Consider the following 15,740-nt stretch of genomic DNA (forward strand, 5'->3'; position numbering starts at 1 on the left):
AGGTACCTTCTTGTCTTCAAATACATTTTTATGGCTATTATTTCCTAGTAGATACGTATTTATTATTTAAATGAAAAGTTCAAGTTACGACATTAAGAGATATACATACATTCTTTATTAAAAAAAATAGTCTAATGTTGCTAATGTCGTACATAATTAGAGAAAAATAAATCAGCATCAGTATAGCCTGGCCGGAGTGAACGCTTTCATACTTCACGCGGCGAATCATGATCCCCAGGGCCGGATTTAGGGGAGGGCAACCGGGGCTACTGCCCCGGGCCTCCACAAAAGAGGGGCCCCCCACAATAGAGAATTCGGTAAATTTACCATTTTATTTGGAAAAAATTTGGGGCCAGGGGGCCTCCACTCCTTTATTGCCCGAGGCCTCCAGACCTCTAAATCCGGCATTGATGATCCCTATGACAGTTCCACCAAGTCGCTATATTTTTTTTATTAGCCCTATATAGTGTCTCACGTCCCACTGTTGGGCGAAGGCCTCTCCCCGTGATCTGGAGATGGACAGCTCCCGCTGTTGTGCTATTTCTGGCCAGTTACTGATGAAGGTGTCTAGGTCGTCCCGCCATCTTCGTCTGGGCCTGCCACGTCCGCGCTTAACTTGCGGCATCCACTTGGTGGCTATACTAGCCCACCTATCCGGATGCATCCGGCAGACGTGACCCGCCCAGTCCCACATCAGCCTGGCGGTCTTCGCCCCTACGTCAGCTATGCGTGTTTCGGATGCGATCCATCCTTGTGACACTTAGAATGCTGCGCTCCATTGCTCGCTGACAACCCTTCAATTTGGACTTCTGACTCTCGGTGAGCGACCATGTTTGGGCACCGTAGGTTAGGACAGGCAGAATACACATGTCAACAAGATTACGCTTTAGTGACATTGGAAGGCCGCCCTTCATTAGTTCGTTCATCGCACACACCGCTTAAAAAATAATTGAAGAAATATGTTTTTACCGTATTTTTGTTACTTAAATGTTACATTTCTAAATAAATTCATGTTTCAATAAATGTCTACAAACATTTTAAGTGACAGCTGCTCCATATAAAAATGAATTGTCATAGAGATCATCAATGGACGCGCGAGGTATAGTCATTCTATTAATTATATCAATTGTTAATTTATCAATTCGTCTATAATTTTGTATAATTTTACGTGTTTTTAGCATTTTTATACATCTGTTTTTCTTAAATAATAACTATATTGATATCTACTTGTGCCAATTTGTAAGATCGTTTCTAAATTCCATGGAGAGAATGTCAACCGATAAGACAAATGAGACCCGGGAATTCTGGTCGTCGGGCAATGGCGCTTATCTCAACCGTTTTTCACGTTCCTTTCAATGCTGTCTCAGGAATATGAGTTATTGATGACTCTAGAGATGGATGACTAGACATGGACCAAGGCTTACCTACAGAAATAAGACCTATTGTTGGTAAAAATGAAAAATGGCGGCTTGTCTAATTTACCCCAACACGACTCTGGGGAACCTCAGAATTTTAAAAGATATCTACTCAGGATCCGCGTTTGATGTGTTCATGTGACTATGTATACTTTTGTAAGTTTTGCATGATGGACTCTAAGACAAATAAAGCAATTTGATATCAGTTCGGATAATTTATTTATTAAGGTTTGCCAACAGGTGTAATATAGGTACAATTGGACTTAAATAAATAAATAAATAAATAAATAAATAAAATGTTTATTGAGTTAGCACAAACAAACGTGATTTTGACTGGGCTGGTGCCTCTTTTTAAGCGTACATGACACTTGTGAGACACCGCTCTCCCGTAGGTGGTAACAGAATTTTTACATATAGGTACAATAGCTAGGCTTAAGACTTAAAACGAACATTTTTTTTAATAACTTAAAAAATAGAAAGAAATTTAGTAAGTATATAAAACAATTTTTAACAAAAATCTGTTCTTAATAGAGAAAGCGTAACCACAAAAATAATAACCACAAAAATCATACTGGAGTATTCACCCAATTATAGGCAAACACAACTTGCTAATACTACGCGCTTACATTTTGTACTTATATTAAAATTCTTAACCTTAGCCAAAACAAAACAAAAAAAAGCTACAAGCATTAAGATACAAGAAAGCAAAATGAAAAGTTAAACAGATGTAACTATTCTAGAACTAACCTCTAAGCTATGAGAAACTACAAAGACTCCAAAAATACTACAATTTCATGTACCAACCTACTACAGACACAGAGGTAGGTAGGGTAGGGTAGGGGTAGGTAGGAGAGAAAGTTGGATAACATGGAAAAAGGATAAATCCTTTTGGATAAAAGGACTTCATGGTACGGGTATAATAGATTGTTAACCAAGAGACGAAAGGCACCCATTTCTGATGAGACATTTTTGTACAAATAGTTCGTGTCAGAAAGGGTGCTCTTCACCCAAGTTAAACACTCTACTTTTTATTTCAAATACTATACATATATGATACTTACATGAACTTATGTAGTATTTCTTGAGCGAACTGTTAGTTATCATTTTAAGTGAAAGTATCGTTGTTTATGGAATCGGGAGTTAAATATCACAATGGAATTCATATAATAAATCCATTTAGAACCGAGTTTGCATTGCTTATCGTTAAAAAAAGAAAAAAACGAACTTGGAAAGTAAAACTCCCTAATAGGGTAAAGATGTCTATAAACGTATCGTTTACTAAGCAATGAGCCACTTTCAGAGCGTGAAAAAACAATCGTTTGGTATTTAGCTGAATAGCATTGATGTGTTGACCATTCTGCGCCTACAATACGAGTAGTCGGAAAGGCATAACGAAGATTAGTATCCGAGTTTTTTTTAATTTTTAACGAATAGGTTTTAAAGTTTTAATAGTGCTTAGATGAATGGAATAACTCAGTTGAATACCGGTCTGTAGCACTAGTTCAGCACAAAACGATCTAACTTTTTTTTTTCACTCGGAACTGAACTTTTTTAATCCACCCCGGGAAATTAAATCCATTGAAAGAACCTAAGAGCAAAAACGATGCCCCTTTATTAAATGGTAGTTCTATTAGGCATTTTTTTTAAAGATACTTAGTAATTAAATTAGACACCTATAAATAGCGACGATAAAATAGGTATATGGAAAACAAACTAAGCGTAGGGCTACCTACTACTTTTATTACAAACTTACTATGCAATGCAGTGACTTTTTTACTTATGTGAGTATTTGGATGGCAATGATTTCGTTATTTGTAGCTTGCTTGCTTGCTTCTATTATACTTATAATAGATACGAGATTCGTTTGTTTAGTAAAAAAAAACCTTATTTCTTAATCATTTTTATGATAAAGTCCAAACGCAAATCACGGTATGATATTAAAGCGAATTTTTTTGTAATAATTTTTAATTAAAGTGTAAAAAGGCTAGGATTTAGGAGCTTCACGGCTCATAACGCACAATCTGATTTTTAGAAATAATCACGTCGTATATTTTAGTTGTTTGTTTCCTAAAATATGACATGAGCTAGTCTATTAAGTATCTCGCGTTGACTTTGACGTCAATAAGTAGGTTTGCCTACTTTAAATGCCTGACAGTAAAACGGGTTTCTGTTAGGTAGGTAGGTATGTATGATCCAAACTGACAAGAATTCATATAATATTATAAATGAGAAAGTGTGTATGTCTGTCTGTCTATCTGTTACCTCTTCACGCTTTAACCACTGAACCGATTTAAATATTTGGTATAGATTTAGTTTGAGTCCCAGAGAAGGACATGCGAGTAGGATAGTTTTTATCCCGGAAATCACCCCTTAAGCGAGTGTGAAAATCGGAATGGAAGTAAGATATTTGGGATAATTGCGATGCATAGCCTGATAATTGATGTAAGCATAAACTCAAATTGAATGATTACCATTATTTTTTTTTATCTAGTTGTCTCTTAAATAAGGAAGTTTGTATGGTGAATCAATAAAAAGCAAATTGGATAAAAAATAAAATAAGTGACGCATATTACTAATTGGAAGCAGACGAAATCGCGGGCAAAAGCTAGTACAATATATCCGTGGATCGCAGTACCTACACGTGTAAGCTATCAAGAAATCTAGATAAGTGGTTACAGGTTCGGTTAAAGGTTAATTTCCTTACAATCCGAAAGTATTCTATTGTACCTAATCCATTCCTGTACAAGTAAAAAAGAACTTCGCAGAAGCATAAGGATTTTAATCCGGCACTGTAGCGGTATAAGAATGAAATATAAATGCGCATGAGGTTCTAAGATTAGGATTAAAAAGTACTCATTCTTAAGATTAAAGTTCTTCCTAATCTGAAGAAATACAAACAATAGTTACATATCCTGTCCCGAGGTCACAATTTATAAAGGTTACCCTGAGCCTGCCGGTCACTTGCATGCAATAATGCAAAACGTCCACGACTACACGTCCTGGCCATAGCGACCGATTACTTCGTTACGACTATGACAAAAGGACATCACAACTTCACAACACAATGCCACAATCGAGATCAATCATGCTCGTCAGCCGGGCAAGGGGCCGGCGGCCGCCGTCAATTGTTTTGACAACTGATTTATGCCGTACGTACTATATGTATTCACTCGTACTCAAGGGTAGAAATATCGATATGAGCTGTCCCTACTACATATATCCTTTTCAAATATAATATTATAGTAACTCTCTCTCATTCCGCGCAGATGAATGAAGTCGCGAGGAGAAGCTAGTTTACCATTATTATGTGTAAAGGCCTTATTGATGCTTAAAGAACGATGTTTTGTTGACATCATACTTAATTTTTTTTTTTAATTAGAAAGACTGCTTTGAATGAACTACATTTTTAAAGAAACCAATGAGTGCTTTACCGAATGATGGGTCTAATAAAAATCAACACGCTAACTTCTGCGGACATATTTCTAATGCAAAGCTTACTGAGACTAAACGTAAACAGTGGCCAAATAATATCTGTACGGCTACCACCAGTTTGACACTGATATATTGGCTAACGTGTGCGTAACTTACTTTCTATGCATCTCGCTCGTACTCGCATATAGCAAATAAGTTACGCACACGTTAGCGAAAATGTCAGTGTGACACTTGATAAGGCAGTGTGGAAGGCTACAGAGCATGCTTTGTAGAGTCAGACCAAGATAAGTTGGCAGCGATTTTGACAGCCCACACAGTGCAAGTGTTATTATAAATGTCATACTTCTATGAAACTATGAAGTTTACTTAACACCTGCACAGGCTGGGCTATCAAAATCGTAGCTAACTTAGCTCGGTCTGACTCTAACAGCTTGATGATAGAGTTATGTTCGAATATTTGTATCCACCACGTTTGGCTCTATGTGGACTCTATGGGTACAAATCATATGTGATAGGAGGGCACCAGAAGACTGAGGGTTAGTGCAAAATAGCGTATTCCCTTATTAAATGAGAGGCACCGTTGGCAAAAAAAATATTACTCAAAAAATACCAATACCTATTTCAAGTCTTCAACGTCAATATGGACTTACGGTCCGGTTCGGACTTTAAGAGATGTCAAATATGTCTAAATCGACGATATGGATCGGATATGTCAGCGTCAAAAGTGACATTCTTCAAAGTATTGGTCGATATTAATAGATAATTGCATACAGGGAGTTTTTTTTTCAGCAGTTATCCATATTTTTCGAGGTGTATCATATAAAATAGGTCACTGAGTTACTTTTATTATGGAACCAATCACAAAGTCGTGAAACAAAGAATACATTTTTGTTGATTTTCTATGGGAGAAGAGAACTAAGATATTAGTCGCGATTTCGGGGTTGTACAGTAATGAAAGTTGCTCAGTATAACCTATATTATATTCCTATTGTATATTATAACTATTATAAGGATCGAACAAACACCCCGTTCGTCCGTATATGAACGACCATGATAATAAAATAATACATATATTATGTACATGATATACAGGTGAAATCTGAGACGTGATAAGAATTAACAAAACATGATTAAGGGTTGAGAGAAATTCTCCGAAACGTTTCTAGCCTATACTATTATTGCTATTTCATAATAATGACTTCGTAATTTGTATCTAAATAGATATAAACTTACAGACAATATCGAGCAAAAACACTTCTATAAGCCGATAACATTGTTCTCGAATAAGTAAGATAATAGGTGTCATGATTAGGCTAAGATTACCTACTTGATGATTATTTTGTGAATTACTTACAATAGGTTATCTTACCTACATAACATTGCATAAGATTGCTATCGTCATCATGTAAAGTGGCGCAACGCGATGAACATAGGTATTTAAGCAACTTAATGTTATTGATTACGATGTACTCGTGACTGCGAAAAATGTCTGTTGAGTCAGACCAAGATAAGTTGGCATTGGCAGCGATTTTGATAGCCCAAACGGTGCAAGTGTCAAGTAAACGTCATAATTTCATAGAAATTTTGAAGTTTAAAATACCCCGTGCACCGAATGGGCTTTCAAAATCGCTGCAAACTTATCTTGGTTTGACTCTAGTATAATTAGTTATCTACCATTGTCGCCGTACTACCTACAGCTGTATAGGATCTAAGACACATTCGTCGGATTCCTTTTTCGTCAGAATAAATTAAAACGTGGATACTTTAGTTAGGGCACCAACTGTATATATATTATGAAATAAAAAATCTTGTTAACATATATGTATATTAAAACTACATATAAAAAATAAAAAAATCTTGTTGGCATATATGTATATGAAAACTACATATATGAAATAAAAAAAATCTTGTAAACATTTTTGAAAAACAAAACGGCTAAGTAGTAGAGTCAAGGAGGGAACAGTGGCTCGGTAGAAAAAAGCTGGATACAGTGGCTCACTCAACCTAATTTCAACACGAGAGAGGCGATCTTTGGGCGACTGAGCCACTGTTCGAGCTGAGCCACTGTTGCCGCCTTTACCCTATACAAGTGACTTTTTAATCGTCATATCATTTTAGCACGTAGGTATATGTACGGTCACGTCTGTAAATATCGATACGGACAAAATGCTAAAAAGATGTATATACTACCCTAATATATGGGCCATAAGGTCGTGTATACATATTTTTGGCACTTCGATCGTGTCGATGTTTTCAGACGTGACTGTACTGTTCAGGTAATTTTCTAAGCAATAATCAGGTGGCCTGACCTGACGTTATATCCCTAAGCTAAACTTCCTGACCATGCTGTATGTCCCGCGGTAAACGTTATCACAAATCTGATGCGTTTCTTGTTACGGCCAATCAGACATAGCGGAGCTCGCTACTCGATGCACCCGACTCGGGCTTTCTCGGCTCAGTTCGGCCGAGTCAGCAGCAGTAGAGCCAGTAGCCGAGCTCGCGCGGCACGGAGGGTTACTCGCCTTCCCGCCAGTTCGCCGTCTCGCCTGACAGCCGGTTGCCCGCGTCGACAGCGCTCGCCTTCACATCGTAAACAATAAAAAAAAAAACTTAACATAGTCAATGAAAACCTCAAAAAATTCAATCGATCAAAACTTTACTTCACTAATTTATTATAATAACTGCAATAACCAGTAAATCTAGACAGCCGGCCGCAGTGACTTTGGAAATGTAATGTCAAGTGTTTTGGTGACCGAAGTGAAAGGAGTTCTTTCGTATAATTGTGATACTTACTGAAGTGCTGTGTAACTGTGCTGAGCTCGGCCGATGATTAACCATAAGTAGAACAAACTTAGAAGCATGCTCGATGATGTACCGGTGCGACAGAAACTCGATGAATATAATTGAATGCTGTTTATCAATCGAAGTACATTGCTGCATTTAATAGTCTACGGTTAATGTTCGTATGAATTAAAGCGTGAGTACCTAATGATATTTCTATTACATCTTGTAATTGCTAAAATGTACATAGTTTTAATATATGCGTAAGTTTTGAAATAAACTTTTAGGTTACATTTTTATCAACGGTACCAAAACCATACCGACACAAAAGGAGACAACTGATAAAAACACATTTCTGGAAACATACAGGAAAACATTTTACGCAAATTATACGATAAATAACATAGACACCAGAAGTAGTGAGCAGCGAACATCAGCTGTTTATGTTTTATTATCAATAAAAACAGTGTTATCTTCTCAAAGCACTACAGTAATGTGTCAAACGTGTCAGTCGTGTCACGCATACAAATTTAAATTAGGCGAGCCGGCATATCCCCTTTTTTAGCTTTACTTAACATTGAAATTTAGGTACCTACCCATATAATCGTTAACTTCAACTTCTAATTAAACGCGTGTTGCTAAAGTTAGATACAGTCAAAGGTTTATGTTATGGGTACCTATTAGATTAAGTATGTAGGTCGGTATTAATAGATTTCTCCAAAGACCGCGATATATCTATATTTCTCAAAATTAACACCATGGGTCTGAAAAAAAAAATTGGTAAGGAAATGATCAGGATGACTAATCTTCTATTCATATGTAAGAGCGTCTGTCATTGTCAGTGTCCTTGAGATGACAAGAAGACAGGAATTTTTGGCCACCGTTTGCACTCAACCTGTATAACTTGCATTTCTCGTTGAAAATATAGGGTACCTATCTTAACGGTGTTTACAGATACCAGATATTCGTTTGATTTTACCGTTTTCTCCGCTGTCTCAAACGCGAAGAATATAGAGGGTGGTGAGACCTATTAAAATCCGGAGAGTGTGCCAAATCGGTTCTACAAGAAAATTTACTCATATTATTTCTAGGTCATTAAAGAAACTTAACATATTCAATACGTAGTAGAGTCAGACCAAGCTAAGTTGGCAACGATTTTGATAGCCCAGCCTGTGCAAGTGTTAAATAAACGTCACAGTTTCATAGAAGTTTGACGTTTAAAATAACACTTGCATTTTCTGGGCTGTCAAAACCGCTGCCAACTTATCTTGGTCTGACTCTAGATAGCTTCCTCTCTATATTGATAGATTCATAGGTTTTGGCGCGAGATTTGTACTTGAACTGTAAAAAATTCCATATAAAATACGCACCAGTTTTCATGACTCAACCGATACATACTCGTATACTTAGACGTACGAGTAGTAAGTAGGTACGTGTAATATATTGACTTGAATGGCGAGAGATCCTGATAGTCTTCGTGAATAATAGCCGTCCTTCGCAGCACCTGTCGCAAATAGATAGACGCGATCATATATAATACTACCGCGCGTCTACACTATTGTCACACTAATAGTTTGCCGTTCTAAACTGGGCGCGTAACCAACGTGCCAATCGTTAAAGCTCCGTAGCGAACGAAACGCAATTGTCACTGTCGCACTAATATGGAAGAGTGATTGAGAGACAGGACTACGCTACGGAGCGTTAAAGATTGGCACGTTGGCTAAACGCCCTAGGTAAAGTTTCAAAGACATTTCGTTGAATTTGACCACTGCGGTATTCTACAATTTGGATTACACGGATTTTTTTTCTTTCATTTCGATTCATTTGGAATTTAGTTCACGTTCGTCGTGTTGCCTCCCTGTCACTTACGTACGAATTTACAAGTGCGACAGAGAGGCAACACGTCGAACGTGGTTCGCGCGGTAGGCCCTCTGAGTCCTACACTGCACAGTAGTACGCACTATTGTAGGCACCCCCCCAAATCAAGAAGTTGCACACGTTCATCTTACCTATTTGCCACCTGAAACTTCGCATTTATGATTTAGGGGCCTAGCCAAGATGACAATCATTGATAGAATACACAAATGGCAACTTAAATAAAGTATGATAATAGTCACGTCAAATTCTTTTCAAAGTGGTGTGCGTGTGACAGATTGATAATATTTATATAAGAAACGCGTATTTATTCATTTCTATTTCCATGTAATAATAATACAATAGTTTTAATTCAAATTAATTTAGTTTAGTACTTGTACAGTTACTGTAGTACCTCTGTATATATGTATATCTGTTATGTAAATAAATGATTTTAAATTATAATAGCATTAGGAGGTAGGTATAGCAGTTGGTTGTCACGTAATAGAAAGTTCGGCAAATAGGTGCCTAGTAATTACAGCTTTAAAATAAAACCACATCTTACTTACCTGTTTATAAAATCTGTCTGCCTCAAAAGTCCCCTTTGTTCTTTTTAAATTTCCATTTGACATTATATCTACTAAATCAAATAAATATATACATACGGTCAGTTATTCGCGATTATAAGCTTTAGAATAACTGACAGGCTGATCCCCTTTAGATTTATATTTAAGACCGATTGTACAGTATTTAAGGAACAACTGCCTCATACATATTTTATAGTAGGTATGCTTAACTAGTTCGCGTATTTCCTGTACCTAGATGTCGCAAAGTTAAGGGAATCTAAAGTTAATTTCTACGCTGCATACGCCTGTAAGGATATAGACGGGATATACCCATATTACCCATATGTACCGTAGTCGTTAACTTTTATTGTATTGTCCACAGAAGTGACCTTTTTCTAACATGTGTTTGACCCAACTGTAGCCTACGCTAATCCGACAAACTTACCTCATCAAGGATTATATTATACATCCCTCTTACTCGTATCGTATCGTTGCAAAGTTCAAAGTTCAATGTCAATGACAATACCACAAGGGACGATGTTGACGTTGTTAGTGCTCGCAAGCTGAACCGGTCACACCTATAGATTTAGAAAGGGACCTCCGAGACAGTTTCTAAAGTCACTTTATCATTGGCCAGGATAATGGGATTACAACAATAGCTCTGAACACCCAAAGGAGAATAAATTTCCTCGAGCGATTTAGTTTTATCGACTTCGAAGACTTAAAGGAAAATTAATCGGTTTGAAAATTAATTACTCATTGGCTCCCGTCGTCTGTATTCCTTGATAAATACTGTGAAATATCTTCAAAGCAAAATACACTCTTATACGACCAGTTTATTACAATTACGTCTCAGTCAGGGCAGCCGCGAGTTAAGTTGTGTGTACATAATATATAAAAAAAATAACAACGATGATAAAAAAAAACTTTTACAAAAATCAATGTACGTTATATTACTTTTTACGAATCGTATTTATTAATTTATTTGCAATAATTCCATACCTTAATGCATTGGGCATTTACGTTTTAATGGATAAGCCATAACGATAACCTAACATCGCAGTTAATTAGTTAATGTGCAAACGCATCTGAAATAAGTTAATTTAGTAAAAAGTTACCCATATTTTTTTTTTATAAACCTATTGCTGCTGAAATTTTCATAAAGTTCGATCAGCTGCAGCAAAGATACCTGTCCTGATTTTTTTTCGTTAGATTTCGATAAAATTTGGTTATTGGCTATTCTGTACAATGTATATAAGCGCAATTTCACCGTATGTCCCAATAAAACTTCCACTGATGTGATTACGTATTTATCCTGCCCGGAATGAGGGACTCTTCAAATCAGCCAAATTATATCCAAATCGAACAAAAAATAATCAACAATTAAATAAAAATTGGCATACCTGAGTTTCTTGCATATACATTTTTATGCATAGGATTTAGGTTTCTCTGTAGCTGACTGTACTTTGGTAACAGGAGGATGGAGACCCTTCCTCGGGTGTTAAGTTCCACGTAAACCACAGATGCGGTATAAATATCACGTCTGCAGTTAACTACAAAAAGAATATCTAGTAAGTCACTAAAAAGACTAATCGTACGTCTGTCTAGACGCCCAGACGCTGTTCGTTTTTTGCACGACTCGATTTACCTGTAAAAAATAACCCTAAACTGTATATTTCATATTTAATGCATAAATAAATTGATAAATCCAATTAATTTACTGCCGCAAAATTCAACAGTGAGCGCATGGATGGTATTTTATATTCATATCGTGTAAGTCAAATGTGTGGAAGTGTAGTCCTTTGACTCGTCTAACTTTGTCGCTTACCATGAGGACTACGAGATTTGCTTGTATCTTTTTACAATTAACCTGTCAAAGCGTTCTAACGGCAAGCGACAAAGTGGGACTTTTTGTTTGGTAACAACACAGATTTCGATTAGACGCTTATTTGTAATATTTACATTGCTTTACCTGCCCTTTTCTTACAGTACTATTAATAGATGGCAATATCTAAAAATATACTAAAGCTATTTTATGACCTGACTGTTGCCTTATGAAGATGTTATTGAAGTTTATTTATAATTCTCTCTCTAATGCACAAACACGTTAATGTCTTTTGACTGCCCATTTGATAGTTATTCTTTATCTATTCTACACTAACATTAACCCTCTATAATGCGTTCAAAACCCGCAAACACGGCCAGCATAAACTGTTTTATTACAACAAATTTATTATCTGTAATTATTGCGTAATAATAACGTCAATATATATTTAAAAAACATTCAAATTGCGAATATCTCTTAAAAACAAATGAAATTTATTTGACCACTTTTTGTATCTGATCAAAAGTCGCAATGGCGATGGCGGTCTTGACATGCGGTTCCTGGATACATCAGAGAGAGCTTATAATATGTATAGATAAAGCAGTGTATGAAACTCGCTCTCACCTCGTTTCATAAACCCATACTCGTATTTAATGCCTTTCGTTGTGTAGCAGCCACATAAACTACTATTATGAAAACACGCCAAATTTTAACACAAGCGAGAGACGATTAGACAAGTATGTATCATGTCCCTATTTCTGTTATTGTTAGTCGTGTCGTGAGTCATCAGTTAATGTGTAGGCAGGCTGCCATCTGCATCCATCTCTGTTTCGCAGCTATCATTACAGGTAGAGCGTAGAGCTGTAAAGATTTAAGAGGAATTCCCAGTTGCGATTTTTTCCATACAAACGCTCTCGACTGTTTCCTCCCTGGATTTTTAACCTAGACCAATGATTGTTTCGAATAAGATCAATATCATCTATATTTGTGCCGCTATGTTTTGTTTTTTTTGGATTATTTTATTTTGACGAAACTTACAGCGCCTCGAAAATCGCAAAAACGGCTCAATTGAATTGGCTGCAAAAAAGGCGCAGTATACAAATATGGCAACAAATATCCTAAAAATCAAAATATAGCGGAATAGATTATTACTTCCTTTTGCAGTTTCCAAAATTTCATAATGTTTGGTTGCGTTTTGGAGGAGGAAATAGTCGAGAGTGAAACCTCGATTTATGAGTTTTTTGCTTGGATATTTTAGTCCGAGCTGCAGTTGTCCTTATCGCACGCACGCACTCCCGTCCATCGCAGCGCGACAGAAACATAGCTTCAAAAATTCTAGATTTGAAAAGTTGCTCAGCTAGGAATTGCTCTTAACGCTTGTTTAATTAATTAAAGTTATTAATGTGATTTATTTGCACACATTACAATAATCATATTAAACAAACTCGATATTTATGTATAAATATTTAAAAAGCAATTAAATATGCACGCATTCAACGCGTAGTTTTCGCCGCTAACTTCCTGGAGGTTTATTCAGATTGAAATAACTAGTTACGACTTTATTCGTAAGCACAAACTCAGAAGAGGAAATTATAAAAAAAAAAAAACAGAAAAACATAAGCAGTACCACGAAACGGTATCATCACAGCATGATGCTGGCGGCTTCCAGCACTGATCTTCGGATGAGATCATCCGGTGAAACAATCACGCGGTAACAAAAATAATCAACAAAAAAGAATAAACATACAATAGATAGAAATAAATTTATACATGTTGATCTAAAGATTAAATAAATATGTGTACTTACAGATGAATTTGTTATGGATAATATGTACTGTCAGTCAGTTGACAACCATGTCATTCTTCAACTAAAATGTCACTGTTGACAGCGGACAGTTCATATCAAAAACAAATCTAGATCAAATTCACAACCAGTGATTACAATCAGAATAAGGCTCCTAGGTGCACTTAGCGGATTGGTTCTCGATTACGTATGTTTCCTTTACCTCAAACACGAATATTAAATTGCCTCGGTTCAGCGCGCTACGTCTGTCCATTAAGCCAGTCTCGCCGTAAACATCGAGAAGCTGGAGCTAAGCGTTTTCTTCCGTAAATGATACAAGAAACAGTTTATTTTTTAGAACGATAACATTTACAACATTTACGTAAATACCTAGTAAGCATTTATGAATCGGATTCAATCTGAGTACTTTATGAAGCGAAACGCTTTGCAACCGCTGCAACTGTAACGGTAGTTGTGTTGTATGTGTGTGTTAGTAGTTGTGTTTTAATTGCACATTTGAATAAGGAAACCACTTATTATTAAAACTGTTATCTGAAACAATTTCTCAACAAAGAAACTCTTAGGTACGTGTGTTACGGAAAACTCGCAACAACCCAGCTCCCAACGACGCCCCATATTAGGTCTGAGAATACAATTTCTCTACGCCAGTGCGCCGGTCGTACCTTGACTCGGTTCTACTTTTATGAGGTCGGTACTGAGTAATATGAAGATTTTTATGCTGCAGCTGTAGTCAGTCCTTGACTCAACTATCGGTATAATTATTCGCCATTCGCAAGAGGTATTTAACAACCAATCTACAGTTTGGCATAATTATGTGCGCTTGACCACCAGCTAATTAACTAATCCCATCACATCAAATCACTGTATCTGTATTGCTAAATTTAAATGTAACTTTTTTTATACAGGCTCTCTAGCGCGTGGAATACTATTGTTTTTGAATTTTTTTTAGAAAACTTAATTCCTAAATCTGCCTCATAGTTAAGCTCATAAAAAATATATTTGTGTTGCTACATTATAAAAAAAAAATGAGAACGAAAAAAATATAAATTATTGTCATGTCGCCTCATTAAGCCTTATATTGATGTACAACAGGTGACCAGCCAGCTTTACTTGTACCCTAATCACTGGCAAGGGCATCGGCATGCCAGTCACGGGGCGAGAGTGCCCGACATGAGTTAACTGGCTACGTGTGGCATACGAAAGGCACGCAATGAGCCGTGCAACTCAATTCTCGAGTTTTAAGACTGTCAAATACCTAATATAACAGGACCCCGAGATTCATACCAATCACGTGTAATGTGAGATCACTCTTCCATTGGTTCGACAGAGGAAACGTTGGGAATAATAGGTACCAGACTTCCTACCGGGCTCGTAGTAAATTCCCAATAACATGACAAGAATTTTACGATGTTCTGGAAATGGCGGAGGATTAAGTACCTACCTGTCGGGTCAGTTGAGATGTTTACTACAGCAAAATAAAGACTGCTTATGTGTACTTTAAATGATTACACTCTTGATTCATATTTAATGTCTACACCGTTACTCCGTTACCTCCGTTACCTGGTTATAACCGAATTGGTTACTATGGTTAGGACCTGACCTGACTACAAAGTTTGCCATTACTTTTAACTACTGCAATTATTTTTATAACCTGTGTAACAAAAGATAACACCAATTTCGTTAATCATTTTATTCGTTAATTAATTCAGGTTCCTGTAAATCAATACAGTTATATCTATAAATACCTACTATAAAACATAAACCGCATAGCAACCAGTAAGTACATATTATAAACAAATGATGCAACATAGTCCGATGAGTCATCAAAACGCGATACAATAAAATTTATTCATTATTGTTTTCACGCGATAAAATCTACCGCTCTAATTATTGTTTTAGAGTCTAGATTTTTCAAGCCATCCTGGTTATTATTGTTCTTATCTACTACAGTAACTGCTACATCTTTTTAAATGTATATTTAAACTTTGAATCCGGAATAAGTTATCTTATCAATGTATGCAAATATATTTATCGAATTTAAGAAGTGTGATAGGATAGGATAA

General features: G+C 36.4%; 1 protein-coding gene across 5 annotated transcripts in view; it reads left to right on the plus strand.

Moving 5' to 3' along the window:
• LOC133520927 (diacylglycerol lipase-beta) overlaps positions 1-15,740 on the plus strand; it is a 100,584-nt gene that overhangs the window by 5,657 nt on the left and 79,187 nt on the right. Inside the window, exon 1 of one of the 5 annotated variants that reach the window (XM_061855628.1) lies at positions 7,332-7,824. The exons of the other annotated variants lie outside the window; for them this stretch is intronic. The gene's annotated coding sequence lies outside the window, so the exon portion shown is untranslated. Of the gene's footprint in view, positions 1-7,331; positions 7,825-15,740 lie in introns of those variants that run through there. 5 annotated transcript variants of the gene reach the window in all.

This window comes from Cydia pomonella, chromosome 9 (assembly GCF_033807575.1).
Source record: "Cydia pomonella isolate Wapato2018A chromosome 9, ilCydPomo1, whole genome shotgun sequence".
Lineage (NCBI taxonomy): Eukaryota > Metazoa > Arthropoda > Insecta > Lepidoptera > Tortricidae > Cydia > Cydia pomonella.